The sequence below is a fragment of the Leptinotarsa decemlineata genome, unplaced genomic scaffold (genome assembly GCF_025532065.1).
Source record: "Leptinotarsa decemlineata unplaced genomic scaffold, Ldec_3_MD MMD2_tig00000010_RagTag_RagTag, whole genome shotgun sequence".
In the NCBI taxonomy this organism is placed as follows: Eukaryota; Metazoa; Arthropoda; class Insecta; order Coleoptera; family Chrysomelidae; genus Leptinotarsa; species Leptinotarsa decemlineata.
In genome coordinates, this window is record NW_027412538.1 from 6,647,443 (window position 1) to 6,664,022 (window position 16,580).

At 35.1% G+C, this 16,580-nt stretch overlaps 1 protein-coding gene across 3 annotated transcripts in view; it reads left to right on the forward strand.

The window, feature by feature from the left end:
- LOC111507349 (nephrin) overlaps positions 1–16,580 on the forward strand; it is an 862,168-nt gene that overhangs the window by 357,226 nt on the left and 488,362 nt on the right. The gene's annotated exons all lie outside the window — the stretch shown is intronic.

Consider the following 16,580-nt stretch of genomic DNA (forward strand, 5'->3'; position numbering starts at 1 on the left):
AAAAATATGTCGCTCAGTGTGATCTAGAACTTTTTCATGTTATACAGATGAATTTCTAGACAATAATATTTATCATTTTACAATATATGTAAATTACATATAAAATAATAGATAAGGCAAAATTGTAAAATTAATTTAGGTTGGTATACCTGTATGGTTGGTACGCCTGGATGGGTTACCTTTATAGCATAAATAGGGTTAGCTCACATTAGTTTCTAGTTTTAATCTTCCTCTTCGAAGATGATCACTTGGTGATCGAAACACGTGTCGAGGTGTTGAAAATATCGATTTGGTGTTGGAAAAAAACTTCAGTAATATTCATAATTAAAATGTCTATTCTTTGAGTCTCGGACAAATGAGCCATAATTGAATTTAATACGCCCACAAATATTATACCTACTGACGTCTTTTAGTAACTTTGAATACCTAAACGACAGCAGCCTACTAGATTCATATCAATTGTTCATTTGGCTTTTGGTCTGATATTTTAGTATCTTCAACCAGGATTCAAGGTTAGTAAGGAGCGTGTTACAGAGATTGTCTGTTTATTAGATCGGGTTATTGTCAAGAAGTGAATAATGGTGATCATTTTCAACATTTAATTTAATTGTAACATAACAATCAGTTATGATTGCATCAAACTTAAAAAACCTTATATTGCTGAACAGAGGACTAAAATCCCTTTCCAACAAGGTGCCACACGACCCCCTCTGCTATTTAAAATTTTCGAGGGGGTGCTTGTAATTCAGAATGGGTGCTAGAGGGGGATAATATTTTCACACCGCAAATTGTCAATTCAAGAATAAAAATCGACCTGTTTCAGGTTTTTTTCACATAGTATATAATAACGCTAAAAACTAATTTATTCCATACATAAGACCGCACTGTAGATGACGCTAGTCTTGTTGTATTCAGCGATTTCTCAGTTAGTACTAACCTTCAATAAATTATTTTTGAAATATCAAAAAGTGAAGTTAGCTGACATAGTGAAAATATCAAAAGAACGTGTTGGCATTATTTTGCATGGGTATTTGAGTATGAGAAAGCTCTGTTCAACGTGGGTGCTGTGCGAGTCAAAAACAAGAACGACTTTGATGATTCTGAGCAGTGTTTGGCCATGTTTAAACATAACAAACCGACATTTTTGCATCGATATGTTACAATGGAAGAAACATGCATCGATCACTTCGCTCCGGAATGAAAACGATCTTCATCTCAGTGAAGACCAACTGGTGTACCTTGTTCAAATCGCCCAAAAACACAACAATCGGCTGGAAAGGTTATGGCCTCAGTATTTTGAGATGTGTGTGGTGTAATATTCATGAGTTACCTTGAGAATGGAAATACCATCAACAGTGAATATTATATAGCGTTATTGGAGCGTTTGAAGGCCGAAATTGCGTAGAAACTACCACATATATGACATAGGAAAATTTTGTTCCATCAAGACAACGATCATAAATCGATCAAAACAATGGCAAAACTACATGAATTGAACTTTGAATTGCTCCTACATCCACCGTATTCGCCAGATTTGGCTCTCAGCGACTACTGGCTGTTTGCACACTTCAAAAAAATGCTAATCGGTAAGAAATTTCGCTCAAATGAAGAGTTCAATGCTGGAAATGAGCCCTATTTTGAGGCAAAAAATAAATCGTTCCACATAAGTGGTATTGGAATGTTAGAGTGACGCTGGAATGATTGTGTGACTCTTGATGAAGTATACGTTGATGATTGGAGCTGATTTTGATAAAAAAACGCGTTTTCTTTCTCAGGCCCAGGACATTCCAGCCCATGTATTTGTTATATTCCCTTATAACTTTTTAACGGCGGACGCATTTTGTCTCAATTTCGAAATAAGCCATTTCTTGATTACCTCGATGTGGTGAATTTAAAAAAATTATTAAAAACCCCTCCGATTTTTGAAAATGAATAATAATAAAATATAGGTCCTGAAAACGAAGACTCATTCATGAAGTTTGGCATTCTAGTAGACTTCTCGAATATCTAGTCGATAAAAAAATCATACAAATCGGCTCAAAATATGTTTCGTAAAAGAACTTCGATTCTAAATGGGTCACACTGTATATTACTACGTGTAATATGGTAGCACAAGCCATTGGAATTTACGGTCATGTGGATAGTAATAAAAATAACAGTTGGTCCTAAGAATTCATTACACGTGACAATCGCAACACGGTCCATTTGACCTGCGGAAGTCATTTCAGGCTTGTATCTCAACTGCAAGTGAGTCTGAATAAATAGAAAACTTTGATTTCGAGCTTTGCTGCCATGAAGGGGGTTCGATATTAAACAGCAGAGACTATATTGGTGTTGATGGTTCAAACAAACCGCAATTTTGTGTGTATAGATTGCCACTGACGGACAATAACAATCCCGAAATGAGATTTCAACTGTAATATACAACTGACCAAATGTTTTTGAATTGGCAGACTACCTTCGTCTACTATCAATCTAGCTAGGGAAATTGAATAATTATACAGATAGGTCATAATAATGGTTTCAATGCAGATACTATCCAGAAGTTAGTCAGACAAAGTCGTAAATTCACGTACAGATTAAAATACTCTCAGGTCAAACAACCAGAAATCAAGAAATGAGTAACTCTTACATATTTTGGAAAAAGAATAGAAATAATTGCGGTTTTCTTCAGAAAAAACAAGTGGAAGTGGCATTCAGACCACATGCCGGGTTATCTGATTTCCTTTTCAATGCCAAAGATGAAAGGTCGTTCAGACTAGGAAAAAGTGATATGTAGACGATATTCTTGCCTGTTTCAGAGGTACTAGACAACAGATGAACCAATTTATGAACAATATCAATTGCAACATTTAGTTCACACTCGAAACAAAGAGAGAGATTCTTTCCATCCAGACAGTCATAAATTAGCAGCCTACAACTCAATGTTGCACAGGGCATTCGCACTGCCTTTGTCTGCAGACAATCTAGCTAGGGAAATTGATACAATTACACAGACTGGTCATAATAATGGTTTCAACGCAGATACTATTCAGAAGTTAGTCAGGAAACAAAGCCGGAAATTCACTCACAGATTGATATATCCTCAGGTCAAACAACCAGAAATCAAGAAATGGGTAACGCTAACATATTTTGGAAAAAGAACAGAAATAATCGCAGGTTTCTTCAGAAAAAACAATATGGAAGTGGCATTCAGACCGCATGCCAGTTTATCTCATTTCCTTTTCAATGCCAAAGATAAGGTTGACAAGTTGAAACATTCTGGAGTTTATAAGCTTAAGTGTCCGGAGTGTAATAATGTTTATGTGGTACAATGCAAACGAAATTTCCAAAAGCGGTATGCTGAACATGAAAGGTCCTTCAGACTAGAAAAAAATCATTCGACGTTTTCAAACCATTCCTTGGCATGCAACCACAACTTCCCGAATCTAAACGATACGGAAATTTTGCACTATGCAACGAAGGGTTACAAACTCAATTATTTGGAATCCTTGGAGTACAACCTGTTAAATGGTCGAATAAAATCCTAACCGTGTTAGAAATCGCACGTTAAAAGGTGAGACCTCATTAGTCCTTAGCTCGCACAAGTTTCTCAACTTCTGAGAGTTGTCGTTTGTATGGGGGCGACAGCTGATTAACGGAAAAACAGATTTTAAACAGATTTAGTTTACTCATCGGTTTTCAAATTGGCATATCCGCATTGTAAATTTTGAATTCAGGTATTCAATCTAGCCAAGTACCTCAGGAGTGGTTTATAAGAGCTAATAGAATAAACCATTGTTGGTTTAATGTAAAATGTCCTTAAAGGACGAAACTGAAGTAGGTAACGTTAGTCACAAATACAAGTGTTAAAAAACATAGAAAGTTTCAATTCTTTTTTCTTCATTGCCTAAATTCTTTACGAAAAAATTTTCAAGTATGAATCATGAAATATCCTCAAGTCAATCCAATCTTCACTTCATTTATAGTGAACTTTGAAAATTTTTGTATCATACAGATTTTTCAATGACCTAATGACCAATAACCAATGACCTAATACAAAAAAAAGTGAGGCCCATTCAAAAATCATCTCAGAAACCACTGTTGAAATTAGTTATTTTTTGAAACACAAAAAAGTTAAGCAAATTCCACGAGTAGAAAACACAATAATAGATATATTCAATTTATATTTGGAGAAATGCAAAATTGTTTTTCATCTCATTATTCTTTCGAAACCGAATCTTAAAAACAAATCTGAGTAGCCTTACGCAGTAAACCAATGATAATGCAGTATTTTCCAGACACCTGGGAGTAATAGAGAAGTCTGACGAGTCCGAAATAGCAAAAGAGAATTAAAAATAAATCAATTTCTCCAATAGTATTGTTTTAAAATACGTTATAATTCAATGGAATTCATTGTCATCTTCATAACATTGTTTAAGATTTCACCTTTGAAGATATTTAGAAATAGTTTGAGAAACTTGTGCTAGCTAAGGACTAACGAGGTCTAACCTCTCAACGTGTGATTCCTAACCCGGGTTGGACGATAGAAAGTGAAAATCGATTATCCGGCCTTACGGTTTGAACCACCGGTTCGCACATCGGTTGATTGACAGAGTAGAGCTGACCACCTACGTCAACCTACCGTACTCCTAAAAATATGCATTTTACAATATGAAATATAATTATTATCGATATAATTATTCACACTTCTTATAAAAAATGATATTCTCACCACTGGGGGGGAATTTTTTTTTAAACACAAATTGTGCTTTAATCAAATGAGAAGTCCTTTTTTGAGTGACTCAAATTGAGCCAAGTAGACTGTAAAACAAAGTATATCCTTGGTCGAAACCGGTAAAAGCAAAACATAAATTACAACTCTGGGTAGGTTTCATTTCACGTAAATGTTATTTTTTATTCAATGTTTGAAACATAAACAAAATAGTTTCAGGTTTTTCCATCCAATTTGAATGAAATATTAGCAATATTTCCATTCGTATAGACAAAGTTTCATTATCTGTTACGAGTTTTCAATTTTTATGATTTTTCATCAAACATCCAAGATGAAATTCTCTGTTTCATATTTCCATAATTTTCCTAAGAAAGAATGAAGATAATTAAACCTATCGATACAAAATGGAAAAAAATCATTCGAAGCAACTACGTTCAGATACAAACATTCACTCACATAGAAATCAATTTTTCTTAATCAGTTTCTACTCCAATAGTTTTTAATAATATTGAATCAAATATCACACAACGCTGCAAAACGCGATATATGATGTTGATATAAAACTTCATTTTCATGAAAAACTTTCCAATTTCAGGTATGTTTCGTGTAAAAACGCCAGCCTTTTAGCCCTCATCAGAACCTGCAGCAGCAGCAGCAGCAATATAAGCTGATTATTCAAAATGTAGAGTTTAGCTGAAACTAATTTCTCTCTATATTTGATACACACACTCACAAGACGAGATACCCCCAGAAAGTTTTATTAATTTTGTTTGAATAAACCGCGATTTCATCTATAATTGAAGGTTTGGTTGAGTTGGTCTCTTTGTCTGAAATTGCAGATTTCATGTCTAGATTCTTTATGTCCGTAAGGCTCTAATTAACAGAACTCGCATGCCTCTGCCTGATGAGAAAACCCATTAATTAAAATCTTGTCAATCGCTTTTCGTTCATTGGAGTCCTTTTTGATTATACTTCACCACTTTCAACAATCGTAGCATACATAGTACAGCAAAATTCGGCAAATCAATCAATTACAACGAATTATTTGTTTTCCGGTGTAAACTCTTTTTTAGTTTCAAGCCGTAAATTCCATCACATTATATTATAACATTTTCAGTTGTCTTTGTAGATGAATGACACCCTGTAAATCAAATTCATATGACTTTGTTTCACCTCCCATCTAAAAATTTAAAAATTTCATTCGTGAACTTGTGATGATTCTGTCTTACCACATTTTTCCAACGGTATATCCTTTAATAAACCAACATTCGTCCAGATAATGAATCTTTTCATTCTCACGTCCAAACTCCCTAATCTGCCTTAGGTAATGTCTCCTCCAGCAGATAATTTCATCATTCAGGATTAAGAGCGATTTTCTGTTTTTTTCAGCTGGAATTTAATTTCTTCAAAGTTTCTCATGATTTCTTTCTGCCTTCCATTGGAGATATACACTGGTCTTTTTTCTAGGCTCCCATTATTTTGTCGAGGGTTGGTGTTCCATTCCATCAATGAAACGAAATGAATGCAATGTTTTTCTGATTGCAAGTCTGTAGTTTTCATCACTGAACTCGATATTTCTCCCTAATGATAATTTTGGTGATTTCACAACATCATTTGCGAACAGATTTCCACCAGACTATCCTGGGTACACGAAGGATTTTGGAGTCTGAGATCGTCATATAGTCGTACACTAGAAATGAGCTTTTTGTCAACAGATAGAGCACATTTGTTCTTTTTTTTCGCTGGAGAGAAAACCGAAGTAGTCATTTTGATTCATGCATTCATTCGTTTTGCTGGAGAAAAAACTGGAGTAGCCAATTCACGCAATAAGTATAATCTATGTTTGAAGGTGATTGACAATGTATCAAGATGAATTTCACTAGTTCGGACTTCCATTGTCTACTATATAAAATGATTTGAAATCCCTGAAACAACTAAAAAAGTAAATTTAAAAATGAATAGCTGAAAATAAGAATTATATTTACCAAAATAGACCTGAAATGAAATAAGAGTGAAATAAAATACAAGTAAAAATAGAACAATTGAATAAATGAAAATAAAGAAAAGAAAAAAGAAAATAAAAATAAAAAGTGGAGAGATTCCAAGTCACGTTAGTTCACGACGTTTCGATTGTAAGTATCTATAATCGTCTTCGGGTGATGACTGGACTGATTCCTCCGAGAGATGACTATTTATAGGTCGTTCGAGTACTTTCACTTATCCCCGCTTTCCATTTTCCGCTTCACTGGTTCTGTGGGAGATGACCATTTTGGCGGGAGTTGGCCATTTTTCGCTTGATGATGGGTTTCCATATGTTGCGTATTTCTACGCTGGCTTGGCTGAATACGTTGTTGGACAACATGTATGCGGCTTCCTTGAATTTTCTCCTAAACCAATGTTCCTCTCTGTGCAAGATCTCAGCTTGGGACCACTCGATGTTGTGTTTATGGGTCCAAACATGGTGTGCTATTCCTGATTTGCTGGTTTCTCCTCGCTGTGTGTGTTTCTTGTGCTCGGCAATGCGAACATTCAATGGCCTCTTAGTTTCACCAATATAGGATTTTCCGCACTCACAGGGTATCCGGTAAATGCAATTCTTGGAATCGCAGTCCGCGTTTGGTGGCCTGGTTTTCGTGAGGCTGCTACGGATAGTGTTACCGGATCTGAAGCAGGTTCCGATGTTGTTCTTGGAACCAATTCTTCTTATCCTCTGCGATAATCCTCTGATGTAGGGAATTGCAAGCACTGGTTGTGACGGCTTCTCTTCCTTGCGAGGCTCCTGCTGTCTTCTAGCCAAAGTATTTTCTACCATCGCTTTGGAGTAGCCATTCCGTTGAAGATCATTTTTGATGATGTCCAGTTCCTTCTCGAGACCTTCCTTCGTGTTACAAAGCCCAAAAGCACGGTCTAATAGAGTCTTGATGATTCCTCTTTCAGTCGATTGATGGTGGTTAGATTCGTGGTTCAGATACTGTCCCGTATGAGTGGATTTTTGGTATACAGATGTTTCCCACTTAGTGTCGGTCCTCTTCACCAAAACGTCTAAGAAAATGGCAATTGGTTGTGGATTTCCTTCTCCATTGTGAAATTGATGGAAGGTCTCACGCTGTTGATGTGTTTCAGGAAGGCGTCTAGTTCAGTATTCCCATGGTTCCATATGATGAAGGTGTCGTCAACATATCTCAACCAGACTCGAGGTTTCTTGTGGGCTTCTTCAATGGCCAGAGTTTCAAACCACTCCATATATATGTTGGCTATGACTGGTGAAAGTGGCGATCCCATTGGCAGTCCCTCATCTTGTGTAAAGAATTCGTCCTTCAGTTGGAAATAACAGTTTCGTACACAGCATCCTAGTAATTCCAAGATTACTTCATGATTATTTCATTTCAGGTTTATTTTGGTTAATATAATTCTTATTTTCAGCTATACATTTTCAATTCCTCTTTTTTAGTTGTTTCAGGGAGTTCAAATCATTTTATATAGTAGACAATGGAAGTTCGAACTAGTGAAAGTATAATCTACTTACAACAACAATGATTAAGACGCAAGAGCTTCATCACCAATTAATATTCTTCAGTTAATGAAGTACCTAATTGAGGCATTATTAGATCGGATCCAATCGTGATGTCATCCTCTTTTCCAGCAAGAATTGAAAATATTTCTGATATGCCGCATGTAAGCTGAGTAAATATGTGATACATTGAAAACTGATTTTCAAGTATTGGACATTCAATTCAAATTTCCGAAGTAAAAACAATTTTGGGTGTTCAATAAAAAAATCAATATATTGATCATTGATACGAGTGTTCCATATTTTTTACTCATGACATACATACAACAAAGTCTTTCGAAATTTGTTAATTCAAATCATACAACAACCTTGAATGTCCGAAGTGAATACTACATTTTTAATTTTTCAAACGACTCAATTATGTACGCCTATGAAACACAAGATAATCGCTTGGTGATCGAAACACGTGTCGAAGTGTTAAAATAACAGTAAAGTGTTGGGTTCCAAACAATACATCACATGTTTTAAAAACATTAAAAACACCAAATCACACAAAGGGGAGTCAAAGAACGATCGGTAAGGTACAGTAAGAAATAAATATTCTGTGAATTATACAGCTTTCAATTCTAGGTACGAATTGGAAGCGGCAGTGATGTAGAGTTTGCTTCTCTCACTCCTATTGAACTAATTAATTCGTCAAAAAACGTTCAGAAAAGGTGTCGCCTATGTGTAGGACAAGCTGGAAGATATTTCGAAAGCCTCCTCTGAATAAATATATTTCATTGTCTGTTCTTTATCATCATTATTATTATTGTTGAAGTTTCATTTATTAGTAGTAAATATAGTATGAGTTATTATCAGTTTTATTGGAACTATGCATTTCAATTACTGCTGTGAAAAGCTGTCTCAAAATTGTATAGCTATTACTGAACAATTTCTTTCTGTTTTATCGTCGCGTAGTACAAAGCCTACTTGATAAAAGTGTGCGTTTCAAAGTCTACATAAAAAACCTAAACGCTGTGTATTTCAAATACGATTCTAGCAAAACATCAATTGTGCTACATTTTTGAAAAGGTAATTTTAAACTCTATTGAAATTTGCAGATATACAGGGTGTCTCATTGAGAAAAGTTTTCCATCAATCTCATTTGAAAAAATGAGTTTCTACACGTAGAAAAGAGCTTTGGAAATGTTTTCATATTATTATAATTTTTTCCGTGGGTTGATCAATAATTGACTATACTGAATAATCAAACTTAACTTTATTTCACTTTAAATACAACGAACACTTCAAATGAAACTTCAACTATTATTTGAATGTCTATCGCCTCACTTGATCACTTCGCGTACCGCACTGTAACGTCCACTTGACCGTATCGATATCCTCGTGGCTAGCCTTGAAATATCGTAATCGAATGAGGTAGAAATTTCGCCAAAGTTCTGTCTTAGTCAGTAGCATTATTCTGCTTCTCGAGTGGAGGGGAATTATCGTACATTCGCGCGCTCTCAGCTACGTCACATTTGGTTTATGTTTACCAGTGGCGGCCAGCGTTACTTTTTTGGGGCATGATCTACAACAATATTAACAAGGAATTTTTTGTCAGGAAAAAAGTCACAGCAACTTTTCGAAAATCCACATTCTCGAAAAACATACTGTAATTCAGAAACGACGATAGATATTGATATGCGGTATTCAGCATTGACTTTGTCATAAAATTGAATTCTGAGACATCGTCATCAGTTTCCACCTATCAAGTTTGAAAAGAGGAGTTTCCTTTTAAAAGTGTTCAATTTGGTCCACTCCGTACATTTGTATATGTATACGTGTATATATATATATATATATGTAAATGTGTATGTATATATAAAAAATTTTGATATTGAATTCTCTCATCTATGATTCATTTTATATTATATGAGTGTAATTCATGTTTATTTTGGAACAAGTATTAGGTCACTAATCGAGTACCGTCTTTTTTTATTTCCATAAATGTAATAGTTTTCGTATCCCATAGTATTTGATGATTGGAAATGAACGCTAATATGTATTTCGAATGTATCAAATAATCTTTTCTACGAAGAAAGCTATGGTGAGGATCGAGTAAGAATAATGTCGCAACCCAGTACTCGCTTGGCTTACTAACGAGAGGATTCTATTTGCTGTTCCACCCTCTCATCATTTATCCAAATAAAGAAAGAACTCATTTCAAAACTCAATTTGATATTTATCGTAACAGAACGAGAAATATACGTCAGGAATAAACTTACACTGAAATGTTGGGTATTCAAAAATACAACGAATCACCAAAAACCTACATTATACTGCCGCCCAGCAGGATCGAAGAAAAGATGTGCTGCATTTCTGGAACTTTTCTGAAGATCAATTGACACCGAATGAATTTCTCAATACTGTCTTCTCTTGATCTTGACCTTCCTCGATTTCTATGAAGATTTATACGCTGACATTGCAACTTTGATCCGCAATCTGTGCAAAGTTTGCGTATTCAGAGATTGTTTTATATTTCTATATCTTGTAATCGTATCAATTTTGATGTTTATGAACTTGGAATCTCAAAAGATAGAATTCTGAATACTGAGTGTTTTTGTTTTAGAATATTGAAGTTGAGGTTGGAACATCTTTCAATTTATGTATTCGCTTGAATGATTTTGTATTATTTCATGATTATTTTCCATATTTGGCAATAAAAAGAACTCGCACAAATTACACCCTCCTCTGAAATCACAAAATCGAAATGAAATTTCGCCTATTTCTAATGGAGTACGGCAATAGCCTGGAACGATCGTTGTAATTATAATTTGGAATTGACTTTCTCTGTAATTGTGTTAACCCTCGGATTTATTTTTAATTTATACTTTTTTTCGGTAATTGCCTCGCGCCACTGACTGTGTGCTTTTGGTGGATTTTAATATATGTCATTTATGTGAACAAAGCGGTATGCGCATCATTTGCAGTTATTAGTTTGCCATTGTCATGCAGGTACTAAAAAAATAGATGGCGTTTTCAGGGGCTTTGTGCCGCCACATTTGGATTACAATCTCTGGGTCGTGTTCCCTCGATATTATTAGTGGCTTTGTTCTGTACATTCATAAATATTTCCATTCGTTTGAATGAATAATTTATTGAAACAGGTATGAATTTGGGTTTTATTGAATAGAGAACGAAATAAACAGAACATCAAAATTGCTAAAATATCAAGAAGGTAAAGGAAAATAATGATGAAATACGAGGGAACATCGTTCATCACATGTTGAATTTGTTGTAGGAAAATGGAAAAAAACAGCACCCACTTCAGAAGGGGTGTTTCATGACCAAGTTTTTCTACACAGGTCTGCGATGAAAAAATTGTAGGATATTTAACTAGTGACTTTAACAGTATTTTGTGTGGAGATTACGGAAAAAAATAGTAAAAAAATTCTATCACCTGTAGATAAGTCACAAATTTCACGTGAAATGTTCTTATTGAATGGGTTTTTAGGTTCGGTATGGGTTCGATGTTTCTGTATTATATACCCTATATAAGCGGTAAATTGAGTCTGAATTACGAAGCTTTTATGATGGACAAATAACTACACAATGTGAGTGTATGTCTAAGATAAAATACGGTTTTAATCTATTCATTTCAAAAACGAAACGAATCTAAACTAGGAAAATCCAGTTCCTACTGTGGGAAATCTGGGCCTCCTAAAGGACTCAGCAGAAGTTTTAGGGTCTAGACTTAAAGACATATGTTGGCCTCCAATGTTTCATTTTCATGGTACCGATTTAGAGAAGGGGAATTTGTCCCTTTTTTTCACACAAGAGGGTGACCAAGTTAGTTCTTGATAAGCTCAGCTACTCTGATCATAAGTGGAGCATTTGTGGAGACTTGAAAGTTAGTTCAGTGTTACTAGGTCAACAAAGTGGTTACACTAAGTTTCCATGTTTCCTATGTGAATGGGATATGCTATGTCAAGCAAGTGTGGCCATCAAGAAAGGATCTTTTCCTGGAGTTCAAAATGTTGAAAAACAATGTTTAGTGAATACCAAAATAATCTTACTTCCACCACTCCATATCAAATTGGGGCTAATGAAACAGTTTGTGAAAGCATTAGACAAAGAAGGATACTGTATCAAGTATCTTTCTGAAAAATTTTCTGGTCTATTCGATGCTAAACTAAAAGAAGGAGTCTTCGTTGGGCCTGACATAAGAAAACTTTTAAATGATGAAAGCTTCAAAAATGGAAATGAAAGAAAACAAGCCTGGAATTCATTTAATTTTGTAATAACAGGCTTTCTTGGAGAAAAAAAGACCCAAACTACAAAACTTTGTTTGCTGAATTGATACAAAACTAGAAAATGTTGGGCTACAACATGAGTGTCAAAGTCCATTTCCTCCACTCACATCTGGACTACTTTCCCAAAAATCTAGGTGATGTAAGTGAGGAAAAAAGAGAACGGTTCCATCAAGACATGAAAGAAATGCAACGCAGATACCAAGGTCGATGGAATGTTAACATGATGGCAGACTACTGTTGGATGTTGAAAAGGGAAAATTCACAAGAGAACAGCCGAAAAAGTACCAAAAGAAGCTTTGACGGAAGAAGAAAACTTTTTTACAAAGGCCTATAATCACTTTGCAAACACTTGTTTATCACTATTATGTTTAGTTTAGCTATGTAGCATTGTTTTTTTGCTTTTGCTTCATTTTAAAATAATAAAAATGAATCCACAATTCCTCGTTTTTTGTACTTTTTCAATAATTTCATCCTTATTTTGTGGCAAACCTTACGTGATAGATAAAAACAAATGCTATATTTGAAATAAGCGCAAAAAACTACACAAAGATCAGTTAACGGAATCAAAACAATGTTTTGTAAATTTTTTTTGTAGACCTGTGTTATCAAGAGAAGTATATCAAAGTCAATTGAACCGTACTTTTGAAACTGCTGTATCGAAGGGTCTATCAACCAAATTATCTATAAACTCATTTCAATCATTGCTCAAATCACAATAATCCAGTTCGGAATCATACTTGTTGTTACTAGTCAAAAACTGAGGAGATGTTTCCCAGTGACCTGTCCACCTTCCTGAAGGACAACTCATCGGGAGGATGTACAATGGGTCACATGTGGCTTAAGTGCTGTGGGCTGACACTCATCCTCCCTAATCTACAGATACAGATAGACTCGGTTTCCAAAAAATAATATATGTGGGCATACTAGAAATTAACTGAAAGATGAATTTGTTCAGAACAGTCTCGACTAACTTCCACCGTAGGTTAATGGACTGACATCTATCAGAAAACAACTATTTCACAGGCTGATACCACGAAGGATATCAGCCACCTTCACTTTGGAGTAACCATTACGTTGCAGATCTTTTCTGATGATGCCTAGTTCCTTCTCTAGACCTTTCTTCGTATGACAGAGCCCGGAAGCACGATTCACTAGTCTTGATGATTCCTCTTTTGGTAGATTCATGATGGTTGGAGTCGTGATTCAGATACTGACCCGTCTGAGTGGGTTTTCGGTATACAGATGTTCCCCACATAGTGTTGGTCCTCTTCAATAATACGTCTGAAAGTGGCCATTCGTTGTGGACTTTCTTCTCCATTGTGAAGGTAACAATCGAAACGTTGTGAAGTAACTTGGTTTGAAATCTTTTTCAATTTATTTTTCAATTGTTCAGTTTATTATTTTATGCTTACCATTTTCAACTCTTTGGACATTGTCCATCTTTTATATTGTTTATTTTATTCGTTTCATTGTAATGGGATCGATCAGGCTAATTCAGTTTTTTATTGAAAATAATATATTATGAAATTAAATCAAAATTATCCGGTTTGTTGTCAATTAACAACTGAAAATGTGAGATCGCCCGCGGTACATCTTGACGTCTTACTAGACAAACAAGCTTCGAACGGTGGCACCCGAGTCTGTAGTAGGAGATTATGAATCGCTGCTATCGTCAATTCAATTCGATTTTCTTCAAAGTAATGTATATGTCAATTATGGGTAACTGGCATTTTTGAGACAAAAGTTCTATAATAAATAAGGAGTACCTTTGGATTCCAAGACATAATTTCGGATTTTTCTCTATGAAGTAAATAGATCTTCGCTCAATATTGTTTTTCGAATTTCAGTTTTCAACTAATATTCTAGACAAAGTAGAATCTCAACATCCAATGGGCTCAAGCTGAAATCATCCACAAAGAGGAACACTGGTTTAGGAGAAAATTCAGGGAAGCCGCGTATATGTTGTCCAAACAACGCATTCAGTCAAGCTAGCGTAGAGATACGTAACATATGGAAACCTCTTATCAAGCCAAAAACGACCAACTCCCGCCAAACGGTCATCTCCCGCTAAAACCAATGAAGCAGAAAGAGGAAAGAGGGGATAGGTGAAAGGTGAAAGCACCCGAATGACCAATAAATAATCAGATCTCGGAGGAATGAGTCCAGTTATCACCCGGTTGTAGCTTGTATGTTATTTCCCTGTAACTTCAGTTTTTTGTTTTAATAAAATTGTTATTTTCGGTTAATCTTTTTATTTTTTTCAGGGATTATTCAATTTATATTATATTAGACAATGGAATTCATCACTGATGAAATACACCACGAAACATTGTCAACCACCTTTAAAGAAAAGTAGAATCTGATGATGTATCAACAGAAGTCATGTCTGATGTACTCAAACTCTCACTGCTATCGGGGAAACAGTAGTAATTATTTCCAATACTTTCTGTATTTTCTATTTCTTTAGAACCATTTCTTTTTCGGTGGTGTATAATATTTGCGATCTGTTTAGCTCGTGATATTCGAAAAACCTGTTTATTAACTTGAATTCCAATATCAAAGGTATTTTCCTGTGTACCTGCTTCATTACACATGATTTGATTTTCAGCGATATCTTCGTTACAAGTATTCAACAAAATTTGTTTTTCTTTCTTTTGAACAAACGGTGGAGCTTTAGATGTATGGGCGGTCGCGTCGGTCTATCAATCTGGAAATCAAATATATGCGGAATTACGCCTGGTTTCAATATAGTTTTCCCACTTTCATAGTTTTGATATACATGTAATTTTCTATCAACCGCATATCCGAAATTTGCCCAATTCCTCGTATAAGGAAGACAACTTCACAAATCAAATTATCTAAAAGAACAAGTTTTCATTAACCTACAGTGTAGGTAATTTGAGACTGACCTGAACAAATTGTTCTTTTAGATCAGGGGTCTCCAAACTACGGCCCGCGGGCCAAATCCGGCCCGCCAGTGTCATCAATCCGGCCCGCGACAGCCAATGATTTACTGTTGTAACTATTGCCGTGATAAGTTGAAGAAGAAAACAGAATGATAATTACTCGGTTTTATTTACTTGCAAGGTAAAACTTAACGACAGAAATGATGACGAAGAAAACTTAACTTAAGTATCTAAGTTTAAGCATATTAATAACTAACAAATAATTGAAATGAATCACAGTAAAACCAGTAAAACAAAAACACTAATGAGATTTATGAAATTGTGATTTTCCACCGATAATACTTTGTAGTTGTGAATCAGTTTTACTTGTACCAATTATCAAAAGAGATTTAAGATGCTCATCGGTTAATTGAGATCTGTAAACATTCAGAATCAAAAGGATTTTGAAAAAGCTTTATTTCATTCGCAATGACATCAAAATCTGAAAAACGAGTACCAAAATTTATCTTCAAAGCACTCAAAGTTTCGATTGCAAAATTGACGGGAAATTCAGTCTCTGTAGTGTGGCTGAATATTTCACACGTTTCAAAATGTGTGAAACATTTTTTACGTAATTGCGATTGAAATAGTATTATTTTCTGCCTGAAGGATTTGATATTGGTGTATAAATCAGGGATAAGCTGATTTTCTGCTTGCAATCTCAAATTCAGTTCGTTCATATGATTTGTCAAATCGACATGGAAAGCTAACTTCCACATCCATTCACTATTTTCTAAATCGACAAAAGGGCGTTGCTTCTCATTTAAAAAAATTACGATCTCTGCTCGAAGTTTAAAAAAGCGCTTAAGGACTTTTCCGCAACTAAGCCAGCGTACGGTAGTATGATATGGTAAATCATTTTCTCCAATATGTTGAATAAACTCGCGGAATTGTCGGTGATTCAGCCCAGTGGATCTGATGAAGTTAACAACTGATATGACTGGTTTTAGTACTTCAGACATATCCAAACATTTTCCGCACAAGGACTGTTGATGAATGATACAATGTAAGACTAATGGTTTTGAACCACCATCATTTTCTACAGCCTTTGACACAAGTGCAACCACTCCTTTATTATTACCATACATATTTTTGCCTCCATCAGTTGTTATAGA